This window comes from Salvelinus fontinalis, chromosome 35, assembly GCF_029448725.1.
Source record: "Salvelinus fontinalis isolate EN_2023a chromosome 35, ASM2944872v1, whole genome shotgun sequence".
Classification (NCBI taxonomy): Eukaryota; Metazoa; Chordata; class Actinopteri; order Salmoniformes; family Salmonidae; genus Salvelinus; species Salvelinus fontinalis.
The window spans coordinates 11,775,876-11,797,305 of NC_074699.1; the positions used below are offsets into that span (position 1 = coordinate 11,775,876).

Consider the following 21,430-nt stretch of genomic DNA (forward strand, 5'->3'; position numbering starts at 1 on the left):
GTGTAATAAGCCCCATGAGGACTAACATGTAAAGTTCACAGGAGCACATACAATCACATACAATACAAAGTGATTTGGTGTCAAATGAAAGCAAAGAGTCTATTTTTTTTTTTTATTAAGACATATATACACTGAACAAAAATATAAAACGCAACAAGTGTTGGTCCCATGTTTCATGAGCAAAAACAAAAGATCCCAGAAATTGTTATTTTATTTTATTTATCTCAAATGTTCTGCACAAATTTGTTTACATCCCTGTTAGTGAACATTTCTCCTTTGCCAAGATAATCTATCCACCTGACAGGTGTGGCATATCAAGAAGCTGATTAAACAGCATGATCATTCCACAGGTGCACCTTGTGCTGGGGTCAATAAAAGGCCTAAAATGTGCAGTTTTGTCACACAACACAATGCCACAGATGACTCATGTTTTGAGGGAGCGTGCAATTGGCACGCTGACTGCAGGAATGAATGTTCATTTCTCTACCATAAGCCGCCTCCAAAGTCGTTTTAGAGAATTTAGCAGTACGTCCAACCATCCTCACAACTGCAGACCACGTGTATTTTGTTGTGTGGGCGAGCAGTTTGCTGATGTCAACGTTGTGAACAGAGTGCCCCATGGTGGCGGTAGGGTTATGGTATGTGTAGGCATAAGCTATGGACAACGAACACAATTGCATTTTCATCGACGGCAATTCGAATGCACAGCGATACCGTAACGAGGTCATGAGGCCCATTGTCGTGCCATTCAATCAAATATATTTATAATCAATAATCACATTTATTTATAAAGCCCTTTTTACGTCAGCCGATGTCACAAAGTGCTGTACAGAAACCCAGCATAAAACCCCAAACAGCAAGCAACGCAGATTTAGAAGCATCTACCGCCATCACCTCATGTTTCAGCATGACAATGCACGGCCCCAAGGTCGCAAGGATCTGTACACAATTTCTGAAAGCTGAAAACGTCCCTTTCTCTGATTTATTAAGTGATTAAAACATGTCATTCTGTTACCTAAAAAAACGGTAACAGAATGACTGCAAGTGAATTGGCTACAACGGGAATTCATAGTAGTCACAAACAACAGTTGGGTCACCTGCTACTGTCCTCCCTTCCAGTGGCATACTGTTGTGTTCAGCTTATAAATGATGTATTTATCTTTCTGTCACGTGGTGGTCAAAGCAAGAGTGTGAAAACAGTCGGGACAACCCGTCCCTCTCTCTGTGGTCTTGTTTGGGGGTGGAGCTAAGAATAATACCCAAACATGCAAGGAGGATATACAGTACAAATGTTCTACCTTTGTGTACCTTTCAGGATGCATCACCATGAAGATAATGCCATTCATAATTGTTCATTTCTGTATAGTACCGTCATTCTGTTACCGGGTGTTAATCCACTTCACTTACTGTAGTTCGATAACCAAAATAGATTTTTTCAAACTCAAGGTATCATATCATAGCTGACACCCCATTCTTTCTGCAGACATCTTTGAATCTTAATTTGGAGAAGTTACTTAATTAGGAAAACATAGTCACGTACAAAACTGATGAAGATACTACCGTCATTCTGTTGCCAAACCTTACATCTGCACTGTTCGAGTAAATCTATTTTTGTAAAATGTTCTATGGAAATTTAAAAAAATTGTTATTGTGCATAGAGCTGTATGCTTTTTTAAAAACTATGCAATCGGGTTTTGGGTTTTGTTTGGCATACTTTTAAAGTGAAAAAGCAGAGCCTCAGCGTCATTCTATTACCATTGAAATCCTCTAGGTTTTGATTCTCCGTAATGAGTTATCATGAACTGCTTCTCTCTAAAATACACAAAATGAAGCTGTTTAATAAAAGCTGTCCTGTGATTGAGTGTACAGTAACTGAATGCTCCAACAGTCTACATTACATTATATCAGGTTGAATACCAGAAAGTCTTGTTTATACATTCTTACAGATTAAAACATCTTTCCTTCACATACTTGCCTTTTGTCACTGTAATTTTGTAAAACTGGCATATACTATTTATGTAAGAGACAGCAGTGAGGGAGGAATTCTTATTGTACATACTGTACCAATGAAATGAATTGCATCAAGCTGCAAGGCCATAATGAAAGGATTTGAGTATATATCTTTTTTTTTTCTTCCCAAGGAACTGTTACACAACACTGACTTCACCCTACAGCAATCATAGTTTCTTGCTCTGTCTTTTAAAACGCTGCAAAGTCAGACTATTTCCACACAATGACACACAGAACTATCAAATCCAGAATGGGTTTCATTTCCCCCTTGATGACAACATCATCAGCATTACACACAACATCAATCAGAAACTGTTCAATCTCTTAGGTGTACTGTAGTATGTCCATAGACATTCACGCTCATCAAATTAAAGTTTATTTGTCACGTGCGCTGTAACAGGTGTAGACCTTACAGTGAAATGCTTACTTACAGGCTCTAACCAATAGTGCAAAAAAGGTATTAGGTGAACAATAGGTAAGTAAAGAAATAAAACAACAGTATAAAAGGCTATATACAGTAGCGAGGCAATAAAAGTAGCGAGGCTACAGACAGACACCGGTTAGTCAGGCTGATTGAGGTAGTATGTACATGTAGATATGGTTAAAGTGACTATGCATATATGATGAACAGAGAGTTGCAGCAGCGTAAAAGAGGGGTTGCTGGGTGGTGGGTGGCGGCACACAATGCAGATAGCCTGGTTAGCCAATGTGCGGGAGCACTGGTTGTTCGGGCCAAATGAGGTAGTATGTACACGAATGTACAGTTAAAGTGACTATGCATATATGATAAACAGAGAGTAGCAGCAGCGTAAAAGAGGGGTTGGGGGGTTGAGGGGAGCACACAATGCAAATAGTCCGGGTAGCCATTTGATCATCTGTTCAGGAGTCTTATGGCTTGGGGGTTGAGAAGTCTTTTTGTCCTAGACTTGGCACTCTGGTACCGCTTGCCATGTGCTAGTAGAAAGAACAGTCTATGACTGGGGTGGCTGGGGTCTTTGACAATTTGTAGGGCCTTCCTCTGATACCGCCTGGTGTAGAGGTCCTAGATGGCAGGCAGCTTAGCCCCAGTGATGTACTGGGCCGTACACACTACCCTCTGTAGTGCCTTGCGGTCAGAGGCCGAACATTTGCCGTAACAGGCAGTGATGCAACCAGTCAGGATGCTCTCGATGTTGCAGCTGTAGAACCTTTTGAGGATCTCAGGACCCATGCCAAATCGTTTTAGTTTCCTGAGGGGGAATAGGCTTCGTCGTGCCCTCTTCACGACTGTCTTGTAGTAACATTCCAGTTTGTTGTTGATGTGGACACCAAGGAACTTTAAGTTCTCAACCTGCTCCACTACAGCCCTGTCGATGAGAATGAGGGCGTGCTCAGTCCTCCTTTTCTTGTAGTCCACAATCATCTCCTTAGTCTTGGTTACGTTGAGGGATAGGTTGTTATTCTGGCACCACCCGGCCAGGTCTCTGACCTCCTCCCTATAGGCTGTCTCGCCGTTGTCGGTGATCAGGCCTACCACTGTTGTGTCGTCTGCAAACTTAATGATGGTGTTTGAGTCATGCCTGGCCATGCAGTCGTGGGTGAACAGGGAGTACAGGACGGGACTGAGCACACACACCTGGGGAGCTCCAGTGTTGAGGAATGGTGTGGCAGATGTGTTGCTACCTACCCTAACCACCTGGGGGTGGCCTGTCAGGAAGTACAGGATCCAATTGCAGATGGAGGTGTTTAGAGACCACAGAAAAGCTTCCACATTGAAATGCAGTACAATTCTATCAGCTAAGCACCTCCATCTGAGGAACTTTTTTTTTTAATGTAAAAGTCACATCTCAGTCATTCTTTGAGACCCTGCGATGATCATGGTCTGCCTACAAGCACTGGTACCAATTCTTCAAGCTCTGTCAAATTGGTTGTTGATCATTGCTAGACAGCCATTTTCAAGTCTTGCCATAGATTTTCAAGCAGATTTAAGTCAAAACTGTAACTAGGCCACTCAGGAACATTCAATGCCGTCTTGGTAAGCAACTCCAGTGAATATTTGGCCTTGTGATTTAGGTTATTGTCCTGCTGAAAGGTGAATTTGTCTCCCAATGTCTGTTGGAAAGCAGACAGAATCAGGTATTCCTCTAGGATTTTGCTGTGCTTAGCTCTATTCCATTTATTTTTGTCCTAAAAAACTCCCTAGTTCTTGCCCATAACATGATGCAGCCACCACCATGCTTGAAAATATGAAGAGTGGTCCTCAGTAATGTGTTGTCTTGGATTTTACCCAAACATAACGCTTCGTATTCAAGACATAAAATTGAGTTACCACATTTTTTGCAGTTTCGCTTTAGTGCCTTATTGCAAACAGGATGCAGGATTTGGAAAATGTTTATTCTGTCCAGGCTTCCTTCTTTTCACTGTCAATTAGGTTAGTATTGTGGAGTAACTACAATGTTGTTGATCCATCCTCAGTTTTCTCCTATCACATCCGTTAAACTCTGTAATTACATAGATGGTAGTATTTAAAAAATAATGTTAAACAATATTATTACACACAGAGTGAGTCCATGAAACGGCATGTGACTTGTTAAGCACATTTTTACTCATGAACTGAAAAAGTCAAGGGGTGTGAATACTTTCATCACGACGATCAGCACACCATCATACTGATCCTCCTCAACATAAGAATAATATTGCTAGTGAATCTCTGGTATCTGATTCACTCTGACAACACAAAGCCACGACAGATGGTCATGGATGGTGTGGTATGGGCTCCTTTTGGAAAAACATTCACACAAACAGTGAAAGTAGGTGTATGTCTCTATATGTTTGTGCCACTGAGACCTCCTGAGGTCAACTCATCCTGGTCTGTGATTATACAAATCCTCTACTGTGAGATAGGGATTACTAGAAAACTAGCAGTCTATAAGGCTGAGAGAGCAATTATTATAAGACGGAACAAGATATTCTTAAAATAAGATTTGTTTGTGGTCAGATCTGTTATAGGTGACTGCTACTGTAGAACATAGGAGGGCACACACATTCAATTGAGAGCTATGTCCCTAGAATGATGTTGAAACAGCAGCATCTTTTCAGGCCTTGGTATTCAACCTAAACTCTGATACTGTGAGAACAGGAGCAGTGCTTGTGGACCCAACCTATACTCTACTCTGCTCTTACCAATGATGCATGGCTGCATGAGCAGAATCAATGAGAGGGCGTTCAGGCAGAAGCAGAGCATAAGCAGCTCGAATTATACCAGCTTTCGGGAGGATTTTGCAGGCCACAGCTGTGTGGAATTGACAGGTGGCAACGATGCCAATGTTTCGAAGTCAATTACACACACACGACCAACATAGCTGAACAGGGCCAAAATGACACGAAAAAATGCCAGCAAGACTGAGTTCATCTGTTCTGCAAGTCGAATTAAGATGACTGTGTCAAACAATGCCAGGCAGAGCTGCATGAAGGACACAACTTCCTCCCGGGGCACTAAGGCCAGTATTTATCGCAGATAACCGTTTCCCACTTCCCCTACATTTGATGTTAGTCATTCTAGTCACACACGCACACACACACATAACACCACTGAGCATATCTCAAATCAAATCAAAGTGTAGACCTTACAGTGAAATGCTTACTTACAGGCTCTAACCTAAAGTGCAAAAAAGGTATTAAGTGAACAATAGCTGGGTAAAGAAATAAAACAACAGTAAAAAGACAGGCTATATACAGTAGCGAGGCTATAGAAGTAGCGAGGCTACAGACAGACACTGGTTAGTCAGGCGGATTGAGGACACATTCCTGGATTACTCACATATAAATCATAGGCTATTCTGAAATGTCCTCCAACTTCTCGCATTTTTCCCAATATCATATTCAAACCAGTTCCTTTGGTAAAACCACTGTAAGAGAAGCTCATAGAAAAGACTAATGATGTCTTGTTGAACATAAGCAGATATTTTGCAACTTATTGCTTTGTCAAACTCATTCCGTGGAGGGCCTATAGGGTCTGCTGCTTTTTGGTTTTTCCTTTCAATTAAGACCTAGACAACCAGGTGAGGGGAGTTCCCTACTAATTAGTGACCTTAAATCATCAAGTACGAAAGGAGAAGCGAAAACCCGCAGACACTCAGCCTTATGTGTATTGAGTTTGACACCTGCTTTACAAGAACACCTGCCCACACGATGTGTTCTGCAAGCAAAATGTAAATTTAGACATAAAATATAGATATATAGAAAAATAACAGATTGCCAAAGTCAATATAAATGCAAAGTAACACAAAAAGAACCACCTTAAAGAAACACTGCAATCCCCTGGAGATGTGTGCAGGGCGATGTCACTGACAGCCCTGTATGGGCTTGATCCCCCCCCCCCCCTCCCCCTACTTCAAATGAAACGTGGGAGAACAAATTGAATGAATAAGTATCCACAAACAACACGTGCCACCATACACAGCAAGTGCAAAAGGTAATTGAACGGAATGAGAGGAAATCTCCTCAGAAGAGACTAGCATTATCCATGACACATTGATTTAGTGAACCGAGGACAACAACCCACCTAGCCATCTGACAGGACTATCGAGTAGAGGAAGGCCAGAGGGTTTGTCTAATGCAAAATAAAAAATAAACAACAGTTTACATTTTCTATTACACATCGCTGGACGAAGAATATGGTGGCTCAAAAACAGCTTGGATGAAATCCAAGTATTCAGAGTGGATCGGCTTAATACCAAAGAAAACATCAATGCCATCCTAGCCAGGGAACAAAAAGAAGGTCATTGGAGAGAAAAGCCTATCAGAACACCAGCTTGGACAAGCATCATTCACCCACTCTTCCTTTCAGAGCCACTAGGCTTCGATAACAGACCACCCTTTGTGTGGCGCCCTATTTGACTCATCCATTGAGCTGTAGATAACGACAAATTACATTATTCAAGTCAACTCAGCTGTCACTCTATTCAGCAACTATATTTTCTTTACCTGTCCTTTCGAAACATTAAATATGTGAGATGGAGGGAAAGGGAGCTGAATCACCTAGCCTTTAGCAACACCCCGGCAGCTTTTCATTTAGCATTTTGTATGAATTATACAATAGGAGCACACCCTCGTAATGAGTTTCGGTGACATTTATTCGACCTTCCCCTTCCCCTTATCAAAGATACTCAGCATTTTTCCATGGTTGAAGAGAAGATTACCTAGCCAAGGTGAGTGAGTCTGTGTGTGTAATGACAGCAGGAGAGCCAGAGTGGAATTGCACAGCTAATACATTTGAAGTAGAGAGAGGTTGGAGTGGGAGTAGGGAGGAGGGGACATAAAGTAGGCCTGGAGAGTTAAGGGGAAAAGCGCTCATTCCCCGAGCCTGAATCTTTTCCCCTGCATGTTGATATTCAGAGCAGTGCTCACCTCTTGTGGAGGATGTTTATGGATAAGCTGTTGAATATGTATTTGCCAGATTATGAGCTTTTGCCACCGACCGTCCTTTATTTATCCAGATAGAGGTCGCTGACCTCCTCTGCTGACGCTCACCCTACTTGTGCCCAAATTAAATCCCTCCACTTTGCCTACTTGACTGGGGATTCATTCTGAAGGAGATGCTGCCACCGCATCGTATTACCTATGTAGAAAACCTGCAATTGAGGGAAATTCAATATGCTTTTAACGTACATTTAGCCTCAGCCGCATGGGTGTCCGATTCAAAAATCTATGTTTCACCCGGGAGGAAAAAATAAACATCAAATAATTTAAGTCCGTCTTTCACCATACTATTTTACTTCACAACTCAAAGCAAGTGATTTAGTCTGTCACCAGTGCTGACTAATAGGACTTTGCAATGCCAGATATTAGATCGCATCAATCTATCTCCATACATCTTCAAACTGCATAGGAGTAAAGTATATGCTGTGAAAATGATCAAATGCTATTTAAACATGGGTATTTGTTCGTTTATGATACTGCAGCTCTCTCAGGGGAGGAGATTCCTTCTGATAAAAATAGCATAGAATTGAATAGCCATGCAATACATAATAGATCATTAGTGTAGTGGAGGACGTTTGAAGAACTCGCCCTATTTAAGATAAAGCAACTGCATTTAATGAGATAAGCCCTTGGGTAATCTGCCAAACTCTAAATTCCTGAACTTGGCCTTACACCATTTCAATAGTCAATATGAGCTCGCATGATTTGAATGAATATTTCCACCATTCTCTCCACTTGTAAGGAGCCTGTTTCTAATGCCAGGCTGGAACTATCAGTCCTAAAGGATAAGGCATCTTCCTCTTCTAATGATAAGGAAGTGCAATTTCTCTTCTTTGCTTTTTTTGTTGTCATTGGTAAGTAACCTATCGTATCTCTTTTTTATTTCCTGGAGTAGTCAAAAGAGCTGGGCCACTGAATGGTTATCTTGATAAGAGTAAGCCCTGAGCTAGCCGCGCCGAGACAGCCTCCAATGAATATCAAGTGACATGAGTCAGAGTGGGAGAAGCTCCGGAAAATAAATGCTCTTTTTATTAGAGTCGCCTTCTCCATTTAAACAGCCATTACTTCACAGCACACTGGCCAGAGGTGAGGTGGGAGGTGCTGACATACACCCGCTGTCGCTTGCCAAATTAAAAGAGGCTCAGGCCTACTTTGGTGAATACTAAACATAGCTCGGCTCACTCTCTATGCCACTGATTCATTCCCTCCGATTGGACATTCACAATTTGCCCGCACAGTGAAAACTCCCCGCAAACTCTGTTACATGGGGTGGGAGAAATCGATAACCTCGAATCATTTGATAAATAAGCCTTTGGCAGGGGCTTATTTACAGGTGTTAAGAGTCATTGGTGCGGACGAACTTGGCTGCAGCAGTGGCAAGGATGCTAAAGGACTCTCTCCTCCAACCACCCCTCCCTCCCCCCACCTCCCTCTCTCCCTCTATGCCTCTACGCTGCATAATCGGACCCAGTTGGGGCACGTTCATCAATGCTGGCTGCTCTCCTCCCCTCACACACGCCCACTCACTGAGGGGACCAGGAGATGCAGGTTTCCCACTGTATGCTCCGCTCTGCCACTAATGACTAAATCTGTCATTTTCAACGTTATGAGGATTTCTGTGCGTTCTGCCTACAACTCCATCATGGCTGATTAGTTCCGGTGAGCTAGATCCAGTGTGAAATAAGCTCCTCGCTTTCAGACTCGACCTCCCTCACGCTCTGTCCCCTCTCTCTTCCTTTTCAGTCTCAATAACTCGCTCGCATACATTCTCCCTCTCTATCACTCACTCTTTCACCATGGCCCTTGATTATTGCACAGACTACAATGTGAAATAATTCATACCATAATGAAAATGGTTTGAGCCAGCCAGCTCGACTCCTCACTATTTAAATAATGCATCATTCAATCATTTCCATTCAATGTGCTCCGCTCTCCAGCTTCAGATGCTTAATGGTTGCATATTAACTTTTTCTTGCAACACAATAGGATAAGTTAAATTGGATAACTTCTGAAGTGAACACAATGCATTACCTATCTGGAAAATGTCATAATTGCTTCAGTAAGGGGACAAGTTTGTATTATTACCAGTACAAAATATATGCCAGCTGTGTAGACCCTCATTTACGTTTGAGCTTCATTATTTACCTACAAGTAAATAATAGCAGCACTTGCGCAAATGAGGGATACAAATTATATCCACACAGGTGTGGTTCCTGAGTAAATTAAGCAATCAACATCCCATCACGATTAGAGTCATGTATAAAAATGCTGGGCAGGCCATTATTTTGGCTACCATGGCTATGCCCCGATAGGATAATAACGCCACATCCACAGGGCACGAGTGAATGGTTGGATGAGCATGAAAATGATGTAAACCATATGCCATATGCCGCTAGATCTCAACCCAAATGAATACTTATGGGAGATTCTAAAGTGGCGCTTGAGACAGCGTTTTCCACCACCACCATCAACAAAACACCAAATAATGGAATTTGTTGTGGAAGAATGGTGTCGCTTTAAGACACTTTATGTCAGCGTTTCCCTTTTGGCAGTTACTGTACCTGTAAATTATGGGCCTGATTCCGACCCGAGTGAAGCGGGCATAAATGGAACATACCGTAATTCCCTTTTTATGCACTTTTGTCTCTATGCGAATTCTGACCATGATGTGCTATTCAGGTGTGCTATTCACCTGCTATTCGTTTTGATCGTGTGGAGATCAAATAACTTAAGGGGTGGCAGAGGTGTGTACACAGATATGCTGTATTCTGACCTTGACTTCATTTCATAGTAATTCCACCACCTTTACGTGAAAGGAAACCATGAATAAGGTTGAGCGACCCTACCGGTTCCAAGTGGGGGAAAAAAGAGCTATTGACTCATCTGTTCGGATAAAGGATTTGTATATATATATTGTACATGTATGTTTGATTTAATATACGCTACAGACAAATGTGAAACCAGTCATATGTACAGGTAAACTGAAGCATATCAATCTATCAACTTCTCATAATAAACGTAATGAAATTCCATTATGCAGAATTTCAATTGTATCGCCTTTTAACTTGCTGGAATAGGCCTAACAGATTCAACTGCCAATTGACCATTAGTTCCCTTCAGTTGGTATAGCCTACATTAGCATTCCATTTAATTACGTTGTTTTGTTTACCTTCATTTGCTTCCTCTGTAAACGATGTCACAGCCATGTGGTTGTTACAGAGGATCATTAGTAACATTTGATCGTGTAAAAAAAAGACAAGTATGCTAATTAAATCGCTATGGAGCGGATCGCAGACCAAGCCGTAACAGTTTGAACCCGACACATGGCGCAATACTTGGCTGTGTCATCACACAGTTCCATGGTTAGTGCGGGCAATAGACCAAGGTATATCCTACTATTGTACACTATTCTCCCTATTATAATTCTATAAACACTAATCTTCCAACATCACAATGGGTTAAATAACTAAATGTGGCAATGTTCAGAATTAATCAAACTGTCACGTTCCTGACCTATTTATGTTAGTTTGTTATGTGTGTTAGTTGGTCAGGACGTGAGGTTGGGTGGGCATTCTATGTTTTCTGTTTCTGTGTTGGTTTTGGGTTGCCTGGTATGGCTCTTAATTAGAGGCAGGTGTTTGGCGTTCCTCTAATTAAGAGTCATATTTAGGTAGGCGTTGTCACAGTGTTCGTTGTGGGTGATTGTCTTCCGTGTCTGTGTAATTGTTTGCACCATACAGGACTGTTACGGTTTGTTCGGTTTGTGTAGTCTAATTGTCCTATTCGTGCGTTCTTCTTGTTTTATGTAAGTTCGTCGTATAGGTCTGTCTACACCGTTTTGTTGTTTTGTTAGTTTATACAAGTTCGTGTCTTTGTTAAATAAATATGTGTTCAAACTTCGCTGCGCCTTGGTTCCCTAAATACTCCTCCTCTTCCGAAGATGAAGAGGAGGAGGAATGCCGTTACACAAACCACCGTTTTCTTTCTTTCATGCGTAAAGGCTCTCAAAACCTGTTTTTTATGATTCATAAATACTTTCCTAAACCTAAATAATCTATAAAAGCAGAGTATTTTCAAATATACCAACAGGTGCTGAAACGGAGACATATATTTAGATGGCTTTCTTTCATTGATCCCTAATATTCTGAAACCGTTCTCTCGATATACTCTTGTGAGTCTGTCGACAAAATTCAAACTTAAGTGTACACATTATTTAAAGGGATGGCTTAAAATAAATGTACTGAAAACCCTATTGAATGAAAACTCCACGAGAAAATCTGCTAGAGGAAGGGTTTTAACCTGTTGAATTACATTTATTCAGTGTGTGCAAGGGAACCATGCCTGCAAAGCCCGTTACGCACCTTCATAAATTAAGTCTGAATACCAACTACTGAAAAGTGCGTTGGAAAGGTGTGCGTAAGAAAGGCGTAATTTCCTAAATCTGAATGAATGCCCTATATGCGTAGGCATGTGTGAACAGAAATGTGACCCGATTCAGGAAACTAGGCATATTACTTTATCAAAATGCGTGTTCTGACAGAAATGCCTTCTCGAACATGTGAACTTTCATTTGCCTTAATATAAAACTTGTATGCCATCTGTAAATATGAATAAAATGGTTAACCTTTTGCCAATAGGTGGCGCAATTAGCATTTTTTATTTCTGAGTGTCACCAAATTAAACTGCCTCGTGCTCAATTCTTGATCGTACAATATGCATATTATTAATTCTATTGGATAGAAAACACTTTCTAGTTTCTATAGACGTTGGAATTTTGTCTGTGGGTGACCCAGAACTCTTTCTACAGCGAAATCCATGACAGGTACTGCGATGGTCTGAGAGCGAAGCTCTGATTTCAGATCAGTTTTGAAAGTCGCTGTATATCCTATGGAACGACATGAACTGCACCCGCCTTCCCCTGGATGTCAGTAACCAATGAGAAGTGGAATGGGCTTGCTGCGTGGCTCTCAGAGGTTATAAAACGCCAAGGAGCGACAGGAGCCTTCCTTTCCACGCTGAGCATTGCGCAGAGAGGGACCTCAGGATGCCATTTTCAAACGCTCAATTTTAAACGTTAGATGTATCCATCTGTAATTTAATTAGACATAGGTGTTAGAAGCATCATAACGAAGCTATTTTAAACCGAGTTATATCAGATTATGCGAGTATATTGCTATTTTTCGGAATTTCCTCAGTATTGCGCCTTGAGGATTTGGACACGTTATGGCAAAATAGCTATGGATAGCTAGTGTTAGCTGCTGTATCAGAAGTTGAATGCAACGTTTTACAACCAAGCAACGATTCTTTTGGACAAAGAACCACCATGGCAAGATTCTGATGGAAGCTCGTCGAAAAGTAAGAGCTATTTATGATGTTATTCCGTTTTTATGTGGAAAAATGTAAACTCAATCATGGGGATTAGTGACGCCGTTATTGCGTCACTAGTCTGGCAGTAACGCACACTGTATGTCTAGTAACGTTAATTTTAAAAATCTAACTCTGCGGTTGCATTAATAACTAATACATCTTTCATTTCATGTCCAACCTGTATTTTTTTAGTCAAGTTTATGAATCGTTTTTGATAAAAATATTTGTATTTTCAAAATGGCGCCGGCCAGATTGCTTGAGTAGTTGAACACTATTTCCATTGTGTAAGCACGATTTGTGCCGCTAAATATGCACATTTTCGATCAAACTCTATATGCATTGTGTAATATGATGTTACAGGAGTGTCATCTGAAGAATTCTGAGAAGGTTAGTGAAAAAATTAATATATTTTGGCGATGTTGAGTTATCGCTCTCTTTGGCTAGAATCAATGCTCTGGTAACGTTTGCATATGTGGTATGCTAATATAACGATTCATTGTGTTTTCGCCGTAAAACACTTAGAAAATCTGAAATGTTGTCTGAATTCACAAGATCTGTGTCTTTCCATTGCTATGTGCTGTGTATTTTTAAGAAATGTTTTATGATGAGTAAATTGGTAATACACGTTGCTGTCTGTAGTAATTCTAGGAGCTTTGGTGAGATTTGTGATGCTGGCTGCAATGGCAAACTATGATTTATACCTGAAATATGCACATTTTTCTAACAAAACCTATCCTATACCATAAATATGTTATCAGACTGTCATCTGATGAGCTTTTTTCTTGGTTAGTGGCTATCAATATCTTAGTTTAGCCGAATTGGTGATAGCTACTGGTGTTGAGAAAAAATGGTGGACAAAGAAAAAGGGTGTCTTTTGCTAACATGGTTAGCTAATAGATTTACATATTTTGTCTTCCCTGTAAAACATTTTAAAAATCTGAAATGGTGACTTGATTCACAAGATCTGTATCTTTCATTAGGTGTCTTGGACTTGTGATTTAATGATATTTAGATGCTACTATTTAAATGTGACGCTATGCTAGCGATGCTAATCAGTGTGGGGGGGGTGGGGGGGGATGGGGGATCCCGGATCCGGGTTTCAGAGGCAGTAAAAGTTAAATTACATGGTTGAATGGTTAAATTACAAGCCTAGTTGGATTAGCTAAATAATCGTAGCCATCATTGGCTGAGATAATGAGTGGGCTGGACATGCCGAGATGAGTTTGGATTGGTCTGCCATATAGCATGCGGCTGTCTATTGGAGCTGATCAGTATGTCTAGGTAATCATATAAACGCGGCTTTAAAAAAACATTTTGCGTAGTAAAACTGCATAAACCTAATGTTAAGTTAACCTGTTTGGGCTGGACAATGGACCCCTTTACAACATTCTGATGGAAGATCAACAAAGATAAGGACCCAATTTGGGATGCTATTTCATATATCTGTCGAGCTGTGCTATCGCTACCGATTACTTGGAATCAATGCTGTTGTGTGTTAGCCATTGCAGTAAGCTAATATAACGATATATTGTGTTTTTGCTGTAAAACACTTAATAAATCGGAAATATTGGCTGGAATCACAAGATGCCTGTCTTTCATTTGCTGTACACTATGTATTTTTCAGAAATGTTTTATGATGAGTAATTAGGTATTTGACGTTGGTGTCTGTAATTATTCTGTCTGCTTTCGGTGCAATTTCTGATTGTAGCTGCAATGTAAACTATGATTTATACCTGAAATATGCAAATTTTTCAAACAAAACATAGATTTATTGTATAACATGTTATGACTGTCATCTGATGAAGTTGTTTGTTGGTTAGTTTGGTTGGTTCTTGGTTAGTTAGGTTGGCTTTGTGCATGCTATCTGTGCTGTGAAAAATGTCTGTCCTTTTTTTGTATTTGGTGGTGAGCTAACATAAATATACGTGCTGTTTTCGCTGTAAAACATTTAAAAAATCGAGCATGTTGGCTGGATTCACAAGATGTGTACCTTTCATTTGCTGTATTGGACTTGTTAATGTGTGAAGGTTAAATATTAAAAAAATATATATTTTGAATTTCGCGCCCTGCACTTGAGCTGGCTGTTGTCATAAGTGTACCGACGTCGGGCTTGCAGCCATAAGAAGTTTTAAGGAGATGGAGAAAACACCAGTCTGGATTACGTCAAACTAAGGGCAACCATGTATGGCATCAGACAGGAGACGCGTCCAACCATGATGTACAGTGGCTTGCGAAAGTATTCACCCCTTTGGCATTTTTCCTATTTTGTTGCTTTACAACCTGGAATTAAAGTGTATTTTTCGTGGGTTTGTATTTTTTATTTATTTTTTATTTCACCTTTATTTAACCAGGTCAGCTAGTTGAGAACAAGTTCTCATTTACAACTGCGACCTGGCCAAGATAAAGCAAAGCAGTGCGACACAAACAACAAAACAGAGATACACATGGAATAAACAAGCGTACAGTCAATAACACAATAGCTAATAGCTAAACCAACTAGGCTTGTAATTTAACCATTTAACCATGTAATTTAACCATTTTATTCATATTTACAGATGGCATACAAGTTTGATATTAAGGCAAAATAATGTCTATATACAGTGTGTGCAAATGGCGTGAGGAGGTAAGGCAATAAATAGGCCATAGTAAAGAAGTATTTACAGTTTCGAAAATTATCACTGGAGTGATAGATGAGGAGATGATGATGTGCAAGTAGAAATACTGGTGTGCAAAAGAGCAGAAAAGTAAATAAAAACAATATGGGGATGAGGTAGGTAGATTGGGTGGGCTATTTACAGCTGCAGCGATCGGTTAGCTGCCCAGATAGCTGATGTTTAAAGTTAGTGAGGGAAATATAAGTCTCCAGCTTCAGCGATTTTTGCAATTCGTTCCAGTCATTGGCAGCAGAGAACTGGAAGGAAAGGCGGCCAAAAGAGGACTTGGCTTTGGGGATGACCAGTGAAATATACCTGCTGGAGCGCGTGCTACAAGTGGGTGTTGTTATCGTGACCAGTGAGCTGAGATAAGGCGGAGCTTTACCTAGCATATATTTATAGATTACCTGGAGCCAGTGGGTCTGGCGGCGAATATGTAGCGAGGGCCAGCCGACTAGAGCACTGTGATAGACTGCATCCAGTTTGCTGAGTAGAGTATTGGAAGCTATTTTGTAAATGACATCGCCGAAGTCGATGATCGGTAGTGTCATGACGTTGGCCAGGGGGTAGGTTTATGACAGTCATAAATACCTCTTTCCCCCTTTTTCCCTCTCCCTACTATAACTGATGTGACATAAGAAAACCCCTTTGTTAACATAGAGATTCTGGGAAAATCAGAAGTTGGGGGGAAATGAACTATATTCTGGTAATCCGACCAACTGAACATATGCGGTGGTACTTAAGGTATATTATGTCAGTTCGGTTGCCCTCTGACACATTCTCATCAATGATAGAATGACATAAACTCTACTGTGGAAAGTCTAAAAGTCAGAGGTATCGTATTCACATGGAATTGTTGTTTAATTCAAATGTTTGAATATGAAATGATTTGTGAAGAGATGAAATGTAATTTTACCTTCCGAATGAGAGATTTGGGTTTTCATAAGTTTGGGCTTCTGCTCAACCAGGGACCCGCCCCTGTGAAGAGACATGGGTTACAAACTTTTCAGACACACCCCTCTCCCTCCACTATAAAAGCCTTTGACAAAAATATAACTTCCTGTTCCGGGTACATCAGGATGAAGTTCCGATGTCAGAATGGTTCAGATAATAACTACAGAACTAAGCCAACATCAGCATGGACTTTGGTTGTAAATGGTATGAACTTTGAACTCGTATTCACTACAGAAGTGATACCTCCTAGCCGTTGAGTTAGCAACAGCTGCTACAAACGCAGGTTAGGAAGGACAGTCAGAGTATCCCGTCTACTCAACGACGTTACCACATATCCAGTGACCACCAGAGACATTCTTCAAAAGACAGAGGACTTGGGTTGGCGATACGGTCTTCCATCTACCACCAACCTACTGAAGTGCAGCTCAGAGTAAATATTTATTGCATTTTCCTTTTTCAAATGGGCGGTAATTTAGAATGCATAAGATACTGTATTTACAATAGCACAGCTCGCCTATGTTCCAGTCTCCCGCTCTTTCACTAAAATCCCGCCCCTTTTCTTTGTGTAACAAGCTGTCATATCGATTCCGCCCGCTAGGGACGTTTTCCTTTATGACGGCAATTTGTGATCAATTTATGATTTAATTGTGTATGTGTGATTCTGTGTGATTAGTTAGGTATTTAGTAAATAAATAATTAAACCCAATTTTGTATTGCTGATTCAACTTGTTAGCCAAGAGTATACTCTGTAATTACTCTGTAATCTAAGAATTTAACATTGTTCGATGATCTGGAAAGGATTTGAACATTTATGGAACTAGGCCACACGTCTGGGTTAATATAAACATATTGGAGCCCCCTGCGTGGAATCTAAGATAGAATGAGGTTTTTATTTTTTATTCAGCCTGTATAAAATTGAAAAGCAGATTACATAATATACCAAGTTTATTATACACATTTTTGGAGTGATAAAGATTAGCATTGGGTGTGTGTGCTGAAGATTCCCCCGCCGCTGTGTTGTTCTCTGACGTAGTCAGTGGATAACGTAAGCGAATACATTTCTTGTATGAGGCTGAGAAAGCTAATTATAGAAATCTGAGAAATTGAGCGTTTGGCCAAACGCGGGGCTATTTCTGCCTGGAGCGTTTCATACGTGGTTAGGCGAGGTCATTATTAATTTCTCGATCGAGGACAAAGAGCCAGCCGATTGAAATTCAGGAGATATAGCTCGACCAGCGATAATTATCTCTCTCTCTCTCGTGATTCCACGCGAGGAGACCACGGTGCATTTCGTGTTTGCCGCGTGTTCCGGTTAAAACATCGTCAAAAGACGCCGAAAAGGGTTTGAACATAATACGTTATAAGTAAAACCTTTCCCTTACCAAGGGAATCCTACGTGCTGCATTTTCAGGCACAAAGTAGGGTTAGATTGCATTAGAGTGTTAAAGCTAACAAGGGAAAATAGCCATTTTTTTTCTTTCTGGTGCCACGTTGAAATTCCTCCGCCTCGCGGAACAAAAGTTCCGCCCTGGGTAGTTCCGTTTTATTTCAGCGTGTGAAATCAGTGACCGCTGAAGTGTGCCCAGTATATTCGTTCATGAAGAATTATTCAGGTCACACTGAAGTCATTACTTATGATATCCAGACAAATATCAATGTCTTATCCAATTGAACTAATAAGTGTAAATCTGTCCATTTACATGCTGAAATAGATATTTTAAATAATATCCAAATTGTTGAGTTCTCTAAGTAAGACATTGCAAACTTTTTCCAAACTAATCTAGATGAAGCAACTTCTCAGGTTAATTAAAGTTTAATTCACAAATTGCCTATACAGGTTTGATTTATCATTAAATTGATCAATCAGTAAAATTTGGGTTTTTCAAAACCCATTCAGTAATCCAGTACTGACAGAAGCCCCGCCCCAGCGGAAATCCCATGTGGCTTCGGCCTTAGGGAGAAGTGTACCACAGTGTTGAATGTTCCCAACATTTGGTCTACTGTTTATACTTATGATATCCAATCAACGGAGATTGTATGGATTATCGTCTCATTCAATTTAATAAATTAAATTGTTGAACATAATTTAATCTTCTTCCAATCAAATGAGACACTTTTACACTTATCATATTAACCTAGATGAAGCCACATCTCATGTTAATTAAAGTTGAATACCCAGATAGCCTACCCAGGTAGGATTAATCATTGGCATTGATTAATTAATTCAATTTGCTTTTGCAAATTCATTCACGTCCAACTTCCACATTACTGGTACAGTACTGGTAGTTCGTCAACATCTATAAATAGATGAAACCCTCTCTTGGCAGGTTTGTTGTGGTGCCATATTCTTTAAAAAATGTTTTATAATGGATTTAATAGTGATCCGTGGGATGTTAAAAGTTTCTCATATTTATTTTATAACCCAACTCTGATCTGTACTTCTCCACAACTTTGTCCCTGACCTGTTTGGAGAGCTCCTTGGTCTTCATGGTGCAGCTTTCTTGGTGGTGCCCCTTGCTTAGTAGTGTTTCAGAACAGGTGTATATATACTGGTGATGAGTTGCAAATGTGAATGGAATTATAGGACCTCTATGGGCACAGACACAGATTCCAAATGTTTATAAGAGATGTTTGCACAAATGTTTGCACCCAAACAGCACAGAGCCGCTCTCACCATGTTTATTCTAACAATAATTAATTAGAGAAAAAAACACTCCATTTGTTTCAATGCAATTCCACTTCGTAACCACTTGGAATCAATGTAAAGTCTGACCTTAAAATAAGGGTCAAGACAATCAAGTATGCAGTTATCTTAGACCTAAGATACACACAGTCTCTGACTCTCTCTTAGACAGACAGACAGACAGACAGACAGAAACACAATGTGGTGCCCTGTCTGCATAGCAATATTGGAAAGTCCCAGTCTCAACCATACTCCCACAGTGACTAAACTTTCCATCCATTCTTTTTTTTCTCCTCAATCTTGTTTTTTTCAAGTCAATCCCTCGACTTCGAGAACTGCCACTGGCCAGTCCTAATCTGTTATTGTTTCCCTGAAACCATGTGCGATTATTCTGAAAAACATTTATACTAAATGAACTATTCAGGCTGATTTGGCATTGATGATGGAGCTGCACTATGTATGGTTTATGTCATAGGTTTTGTCAAGTTCCTTTCTGTTGCAGCTCCACTTTGTCACTGAAAAGCCATTTCAGAATAAGGTGGGTAGGGGGGGCTAACCGGCTAAGGTTGCTACATTCTGAACACTGACGCTTGGGGAAAATGGGCTTTGAGTGGCACTGGTCAACTTTATTTGCCACATTATCAAAGCAGGGGCTCGCTAAACCCAGATACCAACTGAACCCAGCAAGTCTCACTGGATGCATGTATGCTCGTGTATCAGCTAAGTTAGAGTAAGATGAAGTATATGCATTTTTACAATGGCTCTTTTGAAAAACACCTGTGAATAGCCCGCCAGACAGGATTGAAAGGTGCAGGAGAAAAAAACGAGGTCAGTTTAGTATCAATGTCATATCTGTGCAAATCCATTCAGAAATCTCAGTCGAGGCCGAGCAGCTTCACTTTCTAATGGCTTCGGCAGACATGCACATTCCTGTCTGACCCTCGATCTCTCTGTCTCTCCCTCTTCCTCCCGTCTCTCTTTCTTCCTTTACCTCAGTCTTTCACCCTCCTGCACAGGCCCCCAGGTGCTGCTTTGCTTGCAGAGCGAAGGCTGGTGATAAATGGCCACATCTGCCTGTCTTTACTGCCAAGTGCAGCTCCAGCTTCAGTCCCTAATGTAGCCACACACAGTATCAGAGGTCCACTTATCAACCCGTACAAACACCCAGGAGACTCAACTAAATCCCCAAAACTGAGATCTCAAATTCTAGTCAGGCATGTAATTGCTCATATTAAGTGCCAGTGGTAGTCCAAGTGCTGTACTGTTTAGTGGCTTGTGAACGGGAAAAGGAAGTAAATCTGTATGCCCACCTCAACATAACCCCTGATCATTTACACCCACATTTTTCATGGATTTAAAAATATATAGCCATCAGTATGAGCTACTATACACCTGGCATATTTATGGGCCTAACAGGTGAGCCTTTACATTTTTTATCGAATTGTGTCTGACTCTGCCCTTTAGCTATTTCTATGGCAACCTGCCAAGCCCTGAGCAGGAGATGGGAGCAGATAAAGGCACCAAGGACGAGGGTACAAGAAACGTCAGCGTTTCCGCCAAACACAAATCTAACTGTGAGGCATGCAAGCGCCCCCTCTTTCAAAGCCGCATTGGCAAATTGTTTTTTAAATGCTTTATTCAGGTGGATGTGCTGAGACCAAGGCTGCTGCACCTCTCTCAACACAACAGAAGACACTGGCTGTGTCTGAAGATCCATACTAGTGTGCTACATACTTAAATTGTATTCTATGTACTCATTGTCGCATACTGTTTTAGCACGTACTGTTTTAGTAAAAAGCATGCAGTATGCCACAGCTGCAACTCATTTCCAATTCGATAAAATTCTCTAAACTCTGAATAGAATAGGAATGGAGTTATAGGCCTACTCAGGCTGGTTATAGGCAGAGTATCACATTCGACCTATATATAGCCAATCAATCCTATTTAAAAAGGACAGAAGACAGAAACAGATCATTAGGTTCCACTTCAACATACAATATTCATCCATGAAATCTAAGCGCTGTAACATAAGTACCAGTCAAAAGTTTGGACACACCTACTCATTCAAGGGTTTTTCCTTATCTTTACTATTTTCTACGTTGTAGAATAATAGTGAAGACATCAAAACTACGAAACAACACATGGAATCATGTAGTAATCAAAAAAGTATTAAACAAATCAAAATATATTTTAGATTTTAGATTCTTCAAAGGAGCCACTCTTTGGGCTCCTGAGTGGCGCAGCGGTCTAAGGCACTGCATTTCAGTGCACGAGGCAACACTACAGTCCCTAGTTCGAATTC

General features: G+C 40.6%; 1 protein-coding gene across 2 annotated transcripts in view; it reads right to left on the reverse strand.

Annotated features, from left to right (window-relative positions):
• LOC129834323 (cadherin-11-like) overlaps positions 1-21,430 on the reverse strand; it is an 83,876-nt gene that overhangs the window by 40,549 nt on the left and 21,897 nt on the right. The window contains exon 2 of one of the 2 annotated variants that reach the window (XM_055899205.1): positions 16,408-16,469. The exons of the other annotated variant lie outside the window; for it this stretch is intronic. The gene's annotated coding sequence lies outside the window, so the exon portion shown is untranslated. The remainder of the gene's footprint in view (positions 1-16,407; positions 16,470-21,430) is intronic. 2 annotated transcript variants of the gene reach the window in all.